Source organism: Peromyscus maniculatus, chromosome 2 (assembly GCF_049852395.1).
Source record: "Peromyscus maniculatus bairdii isolate BWxNUB_F1_BW_parent chromosome 2, HU_Pman_BW_mat_3.1, whole genome shotgun sequence".
Classification (NCBI taxonomy): Eukaryota; Metazoa; Chordata; class Mammalia; order Rodentia; family Cricetidae; genus Peromyscus; species Peromyscus maniculatus.
Window position 1 is genome coordinate 123,561,558 of NC_134853.1, and position 15,875 is coordinate 123,577,432.

Genomic DNA, 15,875 nt, shown 5'->3' on the forward strand with positions numbered 1-15,875 from the left:
AGTGTGGTCCTTCATCAAGAAGCTGCCCTGAAGGCTGGCACCTACCTTGAAAATAAACTTCCTTGCTCTCCAAATTATTTCACCAGATAGTTCAACCAGTGTTGCTTATAGGAGACCCACACCAACATTCCCCACCCCCCAAACCCACTTTTCCTCCCTTTGGTTTTCTGAAGCTGTGATCTGGCTCCCTCCCTCCTCCCAGGGTCTCGGGTGTGGGAATCTCTTTCCTTCTGGCACACACAGGGAGTCACTTTAGCCATGCTCAGCTGACAATGGGAGACCTGGGCTTCCATAGCTTCCATGGAACACAGACCTTTTCCTTTCTTGTGTGTCGCTCTGTTTACCTTTGGTCTTTGGGGGAACCAGGGCTTGTTGCATTGCTTGCCCTGAGGAGGTTTGTTTTCATACACATTTAGTTCTGCAGCATCTCAGGGATTTTTCTCTGGAGTGAGTCAAAGCTAAATTCCCGTTCTGACTCACGCATGGCTTGCTCGCCCATGTGATCTTGGCCTCTTCATCATTATGGGAAACACTGTGCTACAGGAGTAGATTGGATGGATAGCTCTACTCCCAAACCACATCTCCAGCTCATCCTTTGAAGACCAAGGGCAAGTAGGAAGAGCACAGGCCGTGAGTTCTGTGTGTCCTGTCCAAGTACGGAACTCTAAGCCTCAGTTCTCCGGTCTATAAGATGGGAACAGTAGTACTAGCTTTCTTAGGGTTGAGGTCAGAGTTGACAGGCAGGGATGAGAACTGGCCAGGTATGCCTGAACAGCCAGCTGGGGCTCCTTGATAACTGGTTCTCTTCAGCAGCACTTTCTTTTTCCTTTAGTTGAGAGACTTGTGGGAGGCAGGAGGAAATAAAAATAGCAAGGAAGGATTTGTGTGAAGTCAAGAAGAGGGCTCATAGAGTATTTGGGAAAGGGAGGCGGTTAAGTATACGTTTCTGCCTCCTTCCCCTAACCTTGCAAATTCAGAGACATGTAGAATTAATGCATTACAGAGCACGATACGCTTTTTGAGTTTGATCTTGTGCTTGGGCACGTGCACTCCATAATGGAGTTATTTATCCAAAAATTATGAGTTGGGGGAGATAGCTTTGAACTGTAGACAGTCTGGTGCTGATTGCTGATTCCAGGTGGCCCACCCACCTTCCGCCCCCAAATTACCCTGCCAGAGAGCAAACTCCACAAATTTGCTGCTGCTTGGTAACACCACCCCCTTTCCTGTCCTCACTCTGGCAGAAGGTTCAGCACCCCATTGAGTTCAGTAGAAAACACAGAGTCATCAGTGGGGGAGGAGAGCTCCAGGCTCCTGCACACCAGGAGAGACTAAACACCACATGGTTCTCAAAGCTGTACAGACCTTGTGCACTCGGAGCTGGAAAGTGAATGCTCAGCTTGCATTTTGCTCACCAGTCAACCTTAGGCCTCCTCGATTTAGATTGGTTTAGACTAGGGCTAGCAAACATGGGGTGCTAATGCCTCCATGCCTCACTTCCAAACCTCTGCAGACATTGCAGTGGATCCCAGAGGGAGTCTGAGGATCTCGCTCTAGATGGGCCTCCAGCCTGACCCATCAGGGCAAGTTATACCTAAGACAGTACTATTTCAGTTTTCTTTTTCAGGACCCCAAAGAGAAGGATAGAGACCATGAGTAGAAAATTTTCTTTCAAAATATGTCATTCCCTTCTCCATGTTTTAATACCTCACCAACTATCTGCAGAAGACAGTCTATGTCTAAATGTGTTGGTTCTTTCCTTCATTACTGATTTTTTTTCAATCTGGAGAAATCTGTTGCTTCCATTTCCTGACCTTTTTCACAGTTTCAATTTCCAAACCACCCATGCCTACCTTATTTTGTTAAGGAGAAATCATTGCATTGTTTTACATTTTGGTCTGAGACATGAATAAGGTATGTGATGTTCATTCTCCTCTCCTTAGTCACTACATCCCCAGAGAATGCAGGTTACACTGAGTGCAAGCTCTTGTCTCCCTACATGAGGTCTAACAGAGTTCCCTTGAATGACTCTGGATCCTTCCACTTTGTTCCACTGACTTAGGCAAGCTGATCTGTTTTAGGGGTTTGATCACGGTGAAGATGACCACAGACACATATTGATGTATAAACATCTTAGACTAGCTGCACGAAAAAATAGCAAATTCTTGAATTATGTGCTTTTAATTATGTCAATTGAAATTTTTTAAAAGGCTGAATTTTCTACCTTTCAAGTTCTATGTCAGTCCTCCCTCTGTGGGGTCTGGAATCTGAGTTCTTTTTGGTAGCTAATGGCCACAGTCAGAGCACAGTGAACTCCGAAGAAGCAGTCAATTTGTAAAACTAACTTCTAGAGGGATACATCCCTTGCTAATGGTTCTGGCAACTGTCCTTGCACTCAGAGGCAGGAGTTAAAGTCTCCCCCAAGGAGCCATTTCCTCCAGAGCATGCAGCATTGACTGACGCACAGTACATGGACTGGATTCTCTAGAGAAACAGAAGTGATAGAATGGATGTATGTTACAAAGGGCAACTTGATATAGGAGCTTACATTATGGGGGAGGGGTAGGCCAGCAATAGCTCTTTGCCTGCTGGAGAGGGCAAAACTCAGATGCCTCATCAGTCCCAGTCTGGCACTGAAGGCCTGGGGCGGGGGGGGGGGGGGGGGTGGGGGGTGGGGGGGTGTCCTGGAGAGTCACTGGTCAGTCACAGGCCAAAAGGTTTCAGTATCAGTGAATGACGGCAGCAGCAGTAGCAACAGCTAGGTAGATAACACTCACCAGCAAGGAGCAAGGGCAGCCGAGCAAGCAAAAGCACCACCATTTTCTCCTCAGACTTCTTAACATCTCAGCTGTCCATTGGGAAGGAGACAATCCCCACCCCATCCCCAGTGAACCCTGCCTAGAAATTCCCTCCCTGACACAATCAGAGGCATGTTTCCTTGTTGATTCCAGGTCTAACCCAGTTGACCATAGTAACCATCACAGATGGGATTGAGAAAGTACTCATTGATTGAGTGGGTAGATGGATAGTCCCACTATGAGAAATTATGTAGAACTCAGGATCTAATCATAATATCATGGATTTATATTGTGTTGTTTTGTTTAAAAAAAAAAAAGATTCATGTTTCCCAGTTTCGTGGCTGTTTTCCACTTTGTGTCGTCCATGTTTCCCTCTCCACTGATGGAGTGATAATGGCGGAGCATTCCTGGTGCCCTGACAGGCTCTAGGTTCTTTTATCAATGCTTATCCATGTGTTTCCTTCCCTGAGACTTCCCTTCAGGACTTTTTCTGCTCCAATCCTGTTTTGATCCTTAACACTGAGTCTTCAAGCATCTGGAATGCCTTTTTTCTTCCAAGTCAGGGTTTCTCTGTGTAGCCTTGGCTGTCCTGGAACTTACTCTGTAGACCAGGCTGGCCTCAAACTCACGGAGATCTGCCTGCCTCTGCCTCCCGAGTGCTGGGATTAAAAGCACATGCCACCACCACCCAGCTTTGGAATTTACTTTCTTAAACCATAACAGTTTTACTCTTAAAAAGTTTCTATAGCATGTGAAAAAGTGTAAGATTCAGATTATAGTGAAAAAAGTAAGTATCCATTATTTTTTCCTCTGGGGGCTATATTTTAGTGCCAGAAAACATCAAATGTGATAGATGGGTTGTTTTCTGATACAGGATTTTTCTATGAAGCCCAGACTGACCTGGAGCTGTGCAGCCCAAGATGGCCTCAAATCTGCAGTCCTGCCTTTGCTCACTGAGTGCTAGAATTATAGACATGTGCCATCAGGGCCAGCAGGAAGTGTAATTTTCTGTTGCTTTAGAAAAAAACAAGTGGAACTCCCTCAAATTATATCAAAAATAGGGCCATGTGTGTTAGATTGTGCTCCATGCCCCACTATGGACAGCATAGACGGAAGGCAAGATGCACTGACCTCGTTTTGTTTCATCTGTTTAAAGTTTCTTACCCACTTCTTACCCTACTTGGAACCTGCTTTTATATTTCCTAACATGGAGAACCGAAGCAGGCTTCCCAAGAGCAATACGGAATCGTAGCATGTGTTACAGCTACATATTGTGTTTTCTGGCATTGTCTCCTGTGTAAGGCTCTGTCTCCTGTAAGCCAACGGCAATAGTTACTAAACACTCATACCTGAGAGTCCATAAGTGACAGCTCTAAGTCACACTGGAACAGAGTGAATAGTCTGAACCACAACCTCATGACCCTTGGAGCCAGAACACCCCTGGCCCTCCACACACACACACACACACTGATTACCAGCTGCCATTCTTCCCACTCACCTCACGTCTCCCTGTCTCCCTGTGACCTCTTCCCCAGATAGCTGTACTACATCTTTACCAGCTTCAGGTGTCGGCTCAAGTCACCCTGACCATGTTATTGAAATCACAAAGCACCCTAACTTGGTGTTCCTAAACTCCACTTTTTTAAAAAAAAAAAAAAAAAATGTGTTTCTTGTCCTCTAAACACTAACACCCTGCTTATTTATTGTATTTATTATTTTGTCCACCTTCTTCCCCAACTCTCAAAAGGGAGCTCATTGCAGCTTCCTTGTTTCTGTTGTTCACTACTGTACCTGGACTAGTGTCCGGTATTTACTGAGTACTTGTGAAATGTCTACTAATGGCCAAGTGAATCAATAGACAACCATTTTGCTCCTTATGGTTATCCGACTAGTCACAAATGATAAGAAATGGTTGGTGTAAGCCAGGGAAATCACGGTGCATGGCTTTAATCCCAGCACTTGGGAGGCAGAGGCAGGTGGATCTCTGTGAGTTTGAGGTTAGCCTGGGCTACAGAGCAACTTCCAGGACAGCCAAGACTGCTACACACAGGGAAGCCCTGTCTCAAAAAAACTAAAAAAGAAAAAAAAAAAAAGAAAGAAAGCTAGAAATGATTAAAGTATAATCCCATTAATTATAATAAAAAAATTCATAATTTAGCCACCTTATTTTTAAGGTTAATAAGCATTTGCAAAATCTTAAATGCCTGTGAGTTAAGACTTGGCTTTGTAATGTCTCAGTCCTGCTTGTGGTATTTGATGTCCCAAATCCCCAGGGACAGCTTGGTTCCTTGTTAAGTGTCAAGAACATACACAGAGCACAAAACTTCCAGTGAGTATCAGCAAAACTCTGAGTGTATTTTCTGCATATGCCACTGTCAAGCTTACTCCAGTGTTTTAAATATTGCTGATTCTAGCTTTTTGTGCAAAAAGAAAAGTATTATAGAATTTAATAAGACCGGACTTGAGTGAGTGAATGAATGCTTGCATTATTGACTTATCTGGAATAGTGACAGCTAGAGAGAGATTCAGTCTCTGTGGAGGGTGGGGGTCTGTGTGTTTTGTGAAAAGTCATTCATCTTAAGATTGAGCTGCCTGTTAGAAAGTCTTGCAAGTCAGGAACTGGGTTTTCTTGGTCTATGGGACGAGAAAATTTCTGTGCCTTTGGGTTTTCTGTAATCCAAAAATTCGCTTGTTCCACCTTCATCTACATGTGAGCCAGTGGAACACATCTCTTTCCGTGAGACACATCTCTTTCTGGATTCTCTTATTTACTGTTTTCCACAATTAAAATTCAACTTTGATGTTATTATCTTATTTTAAACCAAGAAGTGTCTTCATTACTTTTTTACCCTGAATAGAACTATCATACTTTATTTTTTTTAACATACTTAAGAAACTCCCACATTAAGAAACCATAAGTGGTGTTGATGGGTGCTAACACCAGAAACCAACATGTTGACTGTAGGGGAATCGATCCATTGTGTCGTGGGATGGGGAGACATAGGGAGGACAGAGGCCCCCATGTCATTTTTGTTTTCATGCTTCTCCTCATTTTAATTAAGCAAAATGCATTTGATTCTAGAAAGGGCTGATAAATATGCCTTATAATCAGAGCTTATTCCCCAACTGAAAGATTGTTAGCAGAAGTTCACACTGTAGCTACTTGTAGCCCTGCTAAGGGAGACGGCATGAGTTACATCATCCTTTCTCTGGGACATTTGACTGTGTTGTTCTCCATCTCAACACTAATCAGGCCCTGAACAATGGACTTGGGTCCACGTTGGCCTTGGATAAACTAGGACCCAGCTCCAGATCCTTTGTAACCACGTGTTCTTAGAAGCCCAACACACCTTCCTTTTACCTTTAGAGCTAAATTAAAGTGACGGCACCCATCCCATAAGGCAAAGCAGTGCTAAGTGTGGGTTCTGTTGAAGGTTAGCTGCCAATATCATGCTTGCCTTTCGAATTCACACAACAGTCTTACAGGAAAGCAATCACCTGAGCCGTATTACAGGATAGAGGCCCAGAGTGACTTGCTGAAAGGCATTAGGCAAAGAAAAGGTTGGGATAATTTCAGTACATGGAAGAGATGTGCCTCTTCCACTGTGCTGGCTCCTCTGCAGCTCCCTATTTTAAACCTAAAGGTGTGTTTGCCTGTAGATTGAGAGTCAACACTCATCATTTTCATCTCTATATACTTCTCACCACTTGTCTGTATCTGAAAATGGCACCAATGACAGCCTCCCCCTGGTCCCCAGCCCTTGGCTATTAGGAAGCATTTGTGTTTGTTAGAAGAGAAATCCCACCCAGGATATGTAGTCCTATAATTCTCCAGTAATGTGTGTAAAGGCATGCCACGTCTTTGAAGTCTGGAGTCTGTAATATGCGTGAGCACTCAAGTCACTCATGGCAGAGAAATGAGCATTCAAGGAGGAGCTAAGTGAAATTCTGATAAAACTGGTAAAGGAACCGCTTCAAGTAAGGCCACATAGCTCGGCTACTCACAGTTCTGACTCACTTAGCGAACAGTTCATATTTCCATATTTCAGAAGACACCGTGCCTCAAACATTTCCATAATGTATTAAGGGACCCAAAAATGGAATTCATAAACATGAGGGCAAATTACACACAGCAACATGTTTGGGGCTTGAGGAGGTTCACTTGTAGCCACGGCTGTGGAGTTCAGTGAGGAGAGATGACAGATCATATAGAGCAAGACCGGAAGTGCAAAGCTTTCTACCAGGATCTTCCTCTGTTTTTACCTGAGGCTGATGAATTCCAAGCAAATAGACAGATGGTTGGTTGTTATTAATTTGAAAAAAGAATTGTGCTGTGATCAAACAAGATAAGGGAATTGTGTGTGTGTGTGTGTGTGTGTGTGTGTGTGTGTGTGTGTGTGTGTGCGCGCGCGCGCGCGCGCGCGCGCGCGGGTGGGAAGCTTGGAAAAGGTCTCATGGGGAAAATGCCCTCTAGGCTTGAAGAATGCAGAAGGGTTTTGACTGGCTGAGAGGGAGGAGCCCTTGAGGCTGATGACAGTAGAGAGAAGGCAGGAAAGCCTTGAGTGTGTGCCACACTCCAGAGGTGTCATGAAGGGGGTTGCCGAACTCCCAGGAAAGCATCTGAGCAGGGGTGGAGGCTAAATGCTTCTGCAGCCATCAGGAGGCGTCATGCTAGAGAGGAGCTCACATCCTGTTCTCTAAACAGACCGTTGAGGGCGTTGAGGGACTGTTGTCTGGGAAGGTGATCCTGGGGAAACTGTGAAGCAGAGCGGAACAGTCACAGCTGGAAGTGGAATCACACTAGAAGAACACGTCGAGAGCTCAGGGAGTACTGAGTACTACTGTGCGTGAGAGATGGCTGTAGCCAGGATGGATTGAGAAGAGACAGACACTGTCAGGGTCCATAGTGAAATTAGTTTCTGGAAAATTCTCCAGTTGTCTTATAATGGCCATGTGTAACTGTAAGGAATCAATGCCATTTTCCAGTTACTTCCAATGTCCTGTTCTCAAGACATAGATCTGTTTGATCGTTGTGAGCCACTGAAAAGAAAGCCTAAAAATGTGTTTGCATGGAGCCATTGGGCCATGCCTCTGCCCTCAGAATCTGGAAGACAATAACCCAGGCGTGACCATGTCAGACACAACAGAACACATGTGCAGAAACATTGCCTTAGCGGACTGCTTTAAATGAGGTCCTTCCGAGTCTTCAATGCCTCTTCCTGAAGATGTGTATCACCTCTCTCACGTGCTCTTTATTTTTCTTTCCCATGCCTTCGCTTTTAGAGGAAAAGTCCGGTAAGAGAAAACACATTCTTCCCGTGTTTTGGACAAGTTATGATGTATTCCATTCATTCTCACCATCTGTATATCTAATGCCTGTTTAACACAAAAACAAAGTTTCGAATATTAAAACCAAACATTGTGAGCTGGGACAAGGTCAAATTATGCCACTGGGGACAAGGACGTTGGCTGCTAAGAGACTTCATGCCCATCATTGTGGGCTACAAGGTAGTTTTGTAGAGGGTCACAGGCTTACAGCCCAGTACTTTCCATCCAAGGTTTTGTTTATTACACTTTAACTGGTCAAACTACCTCTGCATACCATGAACATTTTATTTTTTTTTTTTCATGGACAACCTGCTAGAATCCTGAGTGTTTGTGGAGCCAGCGTGAGAAGGGGGGAGATCAGTAGAGGATTTCAGATTAGTCTGTTTTATTCATTTTTATTTGTTTCAGTAAATCAAAAGACCACCTCCTGAGATTGCTGGACACTGGAAAGAGGGATCTTTTTATAAAGTAGAAATTGCAGGTGGCAGAACGGCTCAGTGGGTCATGAGTGCTCGCTGCCAAGCCTGATGACCCGAGTTCAAATCCTGGGAACGACGAGGTTGAAGGAGAAAACTGACTCCCACACGTTGTCCTCTGACCTCCACGCACACCATGGCATGCATGCACCCACGTGCAGACACACAAAATGAGTATAATAAAATAGAAATCACCTTCTGGGTGCTACTTACTAGTGCTGGAGGTGATTTTTAGCAACAGCACAAATCTGATACAATGTGATAACATCTTTATCTTAGAGCAACATAGATGTCAAAACAAAACAAATTTTAAAAAGAAAAAAGGAGAAGAAAATAAAGTCTGTTTTCTTGTTTACAAGGTTGCCTGTATTGGGAACATGTTCCTAGCATGTCCGTCCAAGACTGATGTGGGAAATGCTAGTATAAAATACAAACACATCTCTTTGTTTGTTGCTTTCATATCAGCCCACACTAAGAGGTAGTTGGTTTATTCCACTGAGCTCAACTAGGGGGATGCTGGGAGCATGTGCTTACCTTGTGCACTGGCTCCATTTATACCTCATGAGGAAACTGCACTCCAAATTCATATGCTAAGAAGGAAAAATGGGAGACACACACACACACAAAAATGAGTCCAAATAATAAAATTTGCCACAATGCAGCCCAACTTTTTAGGTTTCTAAAAATTAAGATCGGCAATTGTAAGTACGTTGAGCCTCTATGAATGTGCATGAGGTGAGGACCACATGGAGGGCCATGCACATCGCCTTGCTGGTGCTCTCAGTAATCTTTCCTATATTTCATATATTCTCCTTGACCCTAGATTGTCCTCTGAGTTGAGCAAAGTTGGCCAATTCTCATTCAAATTTGCTGGTAACACTTTCAGAACTCTCCATCCCTCACTGGTTTTTATCCTAGGAGGAAATGTTGCTGTGCTTATAGCTCGGTTAACCATGTTTTCCCTTTCACTGTGTTTTCAAGACGTTGTGTAGCTCATTTGTTTTTTTGTTTGTTTGTTTGTTTGTTTGTTTGTTTTATTCTTTTTTTTTTTAATGTCCATCACACTGATTTCTTAGCTAGCTCCCCTGTGAATGAAACATTGATTACTAGCAGAATCTTGGTTTATCTCCCACATGGGGTTGCAGAAGTTCGGCTAACTGGATACAAGAGTTAGCTGGTGTAGCTGACCTTGTGGTTCACAAGAACATGCCTAAATATTGACACATACGATAGTAACGGAAACAGAGGCCTGCCAAATACTTTACCCTGACCCTAACTCATTTAGAAGCAAGTCAGTCTGTCGGTCAGGATCAAAGTAACTTCTTGTTGATGTGTCCTAATTCTTTCCTAGAAACATCTGTAACACATGAGGACTCAGGAGATGGCTCATTTGGTAAAGTGCTTGTTAGATTCCCAGAACTCATAGAAAAGAATTTAAAAATCCAGGCGTGGGTGAATTCCCATATAGTCACAGTGCTGATGAGGTAGAGACAGGAGGATCACAAATATCAGTGCTTACCTCAAAAAAAAAAAATCCTCAAAATACCAAGTAAGGATTATCTCAAAGAGAAAATAAAATTGATCTTCAGAGCCTTCTCCAGGGTACATCAGATTTTCAAGGGATTTAAATAGTTAATGATTAATTATGAATGTAGGAAATTTGTCCAGATCACAAGCAGATGGATCCACAGGCCTCTGTCTGAATAATCAGGTGTGGCCCATATTACAAGAACTCACTCTGTGTGATACAAATGCCTGCAATCAGAGACGCGTTAGCCACCTGCAGGCTCTCACAACTGAGTGGGTGTCTTGTTTTTGCTTTTTCTTTTTTTGGTTATGCCGTTATAATTTTGGCCCACATTTAAAAACTAGAGCAACTCACCTTTTTTAATCTAGTTCCTCATCTCTCTCTAAAGAGGGAGCAGTAATGGGAAGATCTCCTCACACTGTGGGCCCAGAGGCCAATGCAGCAGCGCTTGGTGATCTACGGTTTCCTGACCTCTTCCCACCCTGCCAGCATCTAGACAATTGTCTCCGCCTCTCTAAAAGACCAGCTCCAGATCCTAAGTTTACTTTCACCTGCCTTTGGTGAAAACTTTAGAATTCATTGAACACGAGAAGAATGCTCAGTGGTTTTTGAAATTTGGGGGAGCTGACAGAGAAAGGGGTAAAATAATTGTCCTTTCACAATGCACGGGTTGAACCCAGGGCCTCACATATAAATAAAATTAACAGACGGAGACCCTAGCCCCACCCCAGCTGATAATGACTTTGCCGACCTCCCTTTCCTGCGGAGATCTTTAATGGTGGTGATGTGTGTACATGCTTTCCACTTGACTCCTAGGAATCTGGGGCTTCTAAAGGCTTTGGGGACTCTTATTAGAGACCTTGTAACTGTCCGCATCTGTAATTGACACAACTTTGCATCTTTTGGGTTCTTATTAATCAGCCTCCTAAGACTGCGTGAATTTGAATGGCATGTCCTTGATGAAAAAAAAAAATTGCAAATGAAGTTTCTAAAATGTTATCACAGGAGCTTGCCCTTTACTAGAAAAATATAAGCATGAACCAATTTCTGAAATAGAGATTTTTAACTCATAGGAAATTGAGGTATGGCTTAATTTTAGTGGCTTAATACATTTGGTAACATTTTAAAAGTGTTTTAATTTTAAACGGAGAAAGTCTTAAACTTAAGGGTCTGCGTCTGTCTGGGTGCAGTCTGCATTTTATTTTGAATGATTTATCATAACCTCATATTGGGCGAGTGTGTCACTTATAGTGACTTATTTACAATATTTCTCATTTTTGTCATGTAGCCTTTCCTTATTTAAAGAACTTTCATCTGGTCACTAAACAATAATATAGCCCAAATAGTCATATAAAAGTGGGTTTTTTCCCCCTCAAAACAGTATGATGATCTCAGCCCAAAGACACATGCTAATTGGGGTCCTTTTGTTCTTACTACTTGAGTGGCATCCACACAGAGGCGGGCTTACAAGAATGGAGGGGTGAACATGTAGCAGTACCCGCAATTAATACAGTCTAAACTCCTAGGAGTCATGTTGACCAGAGGCCTCCTTTGCAAACCTGGTCCTGGAAATAACCATGCCTGGATGATTGATAGCCCCTGCCTCAGCATCCACCGTGACTCCCTCCAGGAGTTCTCCACAATGTCATACTTGAAATCATAGAATCAGAGATCTAAAACCTGTTCCCGGTGCTGCTGACTCACTAACTGGGTCTCAGACCTCACTTTGAACTAAATGTCCACGGCAGCCTCCCCAGTATAAAGGCTACAAGCTTTTGTTCCCAAGATAAGTTTATCTTTGTCTGAGCCCCCTGCCTGTCCCTGTGTTTGAGCTCCTGGCCTCTACTGAGGAAGCGTCTGTCTGCCTTCTAATGAATCTTAAAAGCAAAACTTGGCATAGCTCCTTCACCCCCTACATCCGCATCCTTCCTGGTGCAGCTGAATGACCCCAAAGGAGACTGCTGGGACACACTGATGGTAGTCTTGTCTGTGTGATGTGTTCCCAGATATCATCTGGTCCAGAAGTATTTATTGGTGCCAGGCAGTTTTCACAGTTTCCATGTGTGTTTATCAGGGGTTATCTGTAAGAAGAAGGTTGCCCAAATCACCAAGCCAAAGTCAGGTTTAAAAAACAACAAACCCTTAAATGTACATTCTAAGAACAATGAAGAGAAAAATCCAAAGAGTGGGTTCTACTTATGGTAATTCATGGCTTCAACGGTGCCTGGCGCATGCAGTCATCTATGGGAACAGATTTGTCCTGACTATCTAAACAGCCTATAAGTCCCCTCCCCATATATTCTGAAGAAAAACTCCTTTTGACAAGACATTATAATAAATTACCAATAAGGATTCTGTACATTCCTATCTTATTCTTATGGACAGATACATACAACTCCACCACATTAGCAAAGTTGTATACAGAAGTTTTTCTGTGGGGTTCTCCCAAGCCTTCTGTGACTGCTTATCATGTGCCTGCCTGTCTTGCTCTAACCTGGTGACTTTTGAGTGTATGGTTGGTAGCTGTTTTGAAGTCTTCTGTTAACACCCGTTGATTGATCCATCGTTCTCTGACAAGGTATCTGTTCTCTCTTTCTTTTTGCTGACCACAGAGGCGCAGCCCGGTAAGAACTCTCAACATTTTAAACTTTAAGCATGTGTAGAGAAAGTTGCTACTAAGGGGAGGTGGCAAGGTTGATTTCCCAGTACCATTATGATCACCCAGTGTCCAAGGAGCAGATGAAATGGGTTCAGTGGTTAGGAGATTCTGGCTGTCTAAATGTGAAGGCATAGTTTAGAATTATCAGGGCATTTTTCTATAACTGAATTAAATGCTACATAGTGTATGTCTGGTGTGTGATATATGGGTGTGTGTGTGTGTGTGTGTGTCCAAGGACCAAAGTGCAGTTAACACAAAAGTTAATGGCAAAATGATGATGATGATGACGACGACGATGATGATGATGATGATGATGAAGAGGAGAAATTTCTTCAGAAATAATAATAATGTGGGGCTAGAGAGATGGATCAATTGTTAAGAACATATAAAGAACTTGAATTAGGTTACCAAAACACATGTTAGGCAGCTCAGAGCTGCCTATAACCAGGCCCCGGGGAATCTGCCCTTTTCTTAACTCTGCAGTACCTACACTCACATATACATACTCACACAGACACACAAAACATAATTTTAAAATAAGAAAAATCTTGGTCAGTACACACTAATATGTACTCAAAATTCACCCTGAGAAAGGGAGGCACACTCCACTGTTAGACAACTTTAACAAGATATTCATCCTGGTAGTCCACATTTTTCAAAGGGAAATCAGTTTTCCTCAGGTCAAAGAATCTGAAGAATTTAAAGCAATACAGAAGACTTTGCTGTTGGAGTGACCACATCTACCTAATCAGTCCTTTAGAGAAGTATGACTGCAGTGGTGGTGTGAACCTGTAATACCAGCACTCCGGAGAGTCTAAGGCAGGAAAATTATTGCAAGCTCAGAGCCATCCTGGGCTACATAGTGAGTGCAGGTCCACTTGGGAATACGTAGGAAAATTCCATCTCAAAGAGAGGAAGGGAGGGAGGGAGAGGGGGGGCACAAAGTTCTCTGAAATGTTCCTAAGCTTATGCCAATCAATAGTCATTAATTACTATTTGAGGCAAATACCACCCTACCCAGTGACAAGCTGCTGGTTTTCTATTTAAACTACAAGATGGCATCTCCAGAGACAGACAGACAGCCAGGATATGATGATTCCAACCCAGCCGTTAGGTGATTTCTCAGATTGTGACAACTCATAAGGAATGAATTAATTATTATGAATTAATTCATTAATCCAAAATAACAAGTAATTCACTATTTTATGTATGTGCCTGTCTACACACACACACACACACACACACACACACACACACACACACACACACACACACACACATTATAGTCAGTAATAATCAATGGAATGAAAACATGGTCACTTGAGGTCAATGGGCTTCCTTCCTGGGTGTGGCCTCTGTGGTGACAGCACCTCAGACCCATTTGTCATGCTGCAGCCTCAGGTCCTCAAGGGCGGTGTCACACACTCAGCTGACAATGAGCCTCTCTCCTCTTGGGCTGGCTTGTCGCTGTGGGCCATTGGAATCTATTCCTTGGTAACTGCTTTATTCTTTCTCATTTCAAAACAAACCGAGCTTTTCTGTATATTTCTTCCATGTCTGGCTTGCGCTTGACTCACTCATTGCTGAGGTGTATGTGATACTGTTGCAGGGGCTCCCTTGCTGCCTCCCGATGATAAATGTGTGGGAGAGGAAGGGACATGCATGGTACTTGATGAATATTGGAAAAGTGTCCTTCTTGCTTCCTTGGGTATTGCCATTTTAATAAAGTGAGCAGTGTAGATGATCTAAAGGGCTTCAGTTCAGGCTCCGGTATCTTCTATCTGTTGGGTTGCAGTTCTTCCAGTACAAAGTGGGGCCCTGTTCCCTCAATCAGCTCATTAATCTTGGAATTCAGTATTTGAACCTCTGTGTCTCTTCTTTCATATCTGAGGGTCCAACTCTGCTTTAACAATTCATCCTTCAGTCATGTGTATCTATATCTCCTATATCCAAACTCCCATAATGAATGAAGCAGGTTGAAATCAGTGTATTTATTTCATTACTAATAATGTGATCGTTCTCTATCTGGCACACGGAGTAAGACCAAACAAATTGCATTTTTCAGGCAAAACAAGCTAGAAGATGTAATCTGTGCTATTAAGCCATCCACCAAGAAACATCTAATGGGTCTGTTCTGACTCAAACTGTTCCTCTGTCATAAATGGATTCAAACTGGGGCAGGAAAATTCTGACTTGCCAGTTCCAGGAAAGATGAAATACAGCCAGTCTACTGTAGAGTACTGAACTATGCCCTGCACTGTTAACCTTGTTGTCTGAGAGAACACAACACAGCAGCTACCTTCCCCACAGTGAGAAAGGGTGGGAGGGAGTGCCTCTCCTTGAACTTCCACCTCCCCTACATCATGATGCCTTGCCTCATGATGCCGCCCTCCTGGTTCCTCACTTTTCTAGAAGAGTCCCTGCTAAGAAGCTTTCACAGCTTCTGACTTTGAGTCAGAACTTTTCATTGAGTTACTTTTCCTGCCGTCTGAGTAAGTATGTGCCAAGATTCCAGCTCTAGCAGTGCCCTGCATGGATTCTTTCTGCCAGGGCTGTTTGCATCCTGCCAGAGGCCCTTGCACTGAAGATGTGGCTCCTGGTTGGCAGGGGGAGAAGCCAAAGGGGAAAATGGGTAGGGAAGATGGAGCTTCTGGGATTCCTGTTTGAAATGCTCCTGTCAGTGGGACATGAGTAGACATCAACATTCACGTCCTATCCGTTCTGATGACTATTTCTGCTAACTACTTCAAGATCCCATCCTACCAGGAGCAGACAGTACTCATACATCCTAGAATTTTCAAATACTAAATATTGAATAAGTTTGGATTCTTAGGTGCTAAAGTTCAAGAGGGTCCTAGTTGTAAGAGACCAATTTGTGTCCTTACTAAAGCCACCCAGGTAAGGGGCTTGCTCATTCTGGTGACTTATAGATTGCTCTCTCCCTCTTCTCTATCACTTTAGAGTGACATGAAAAACTGATTTGTGTGTGTCTACCTACAGGTTCCAACTTCAGTGTGGTACTGAGTCAAAATTCCCTTTCCCAATCTGGGGTATCTTTGAGTTCAGTTTAATTGAAATGACAGAAA

At 43.3% G+C, this 15,875-nt stretch overlaps 1 protein-coding gene across 31 annotated transcripts in view; it reads left to right on the forward strand.

Annotated features, from left to right (window-relative positions):
* Sgip1 (SH3GL interacting endocytic adaptor 1) overlaps window positions 1–15,875 on the forward strand; it is a 199,285-nt gene that overhangs the window by 123,543 nt on the left and 59,867 nt on the right. The gene's annotated exons all lie outside the window — the stretch shown is intronic.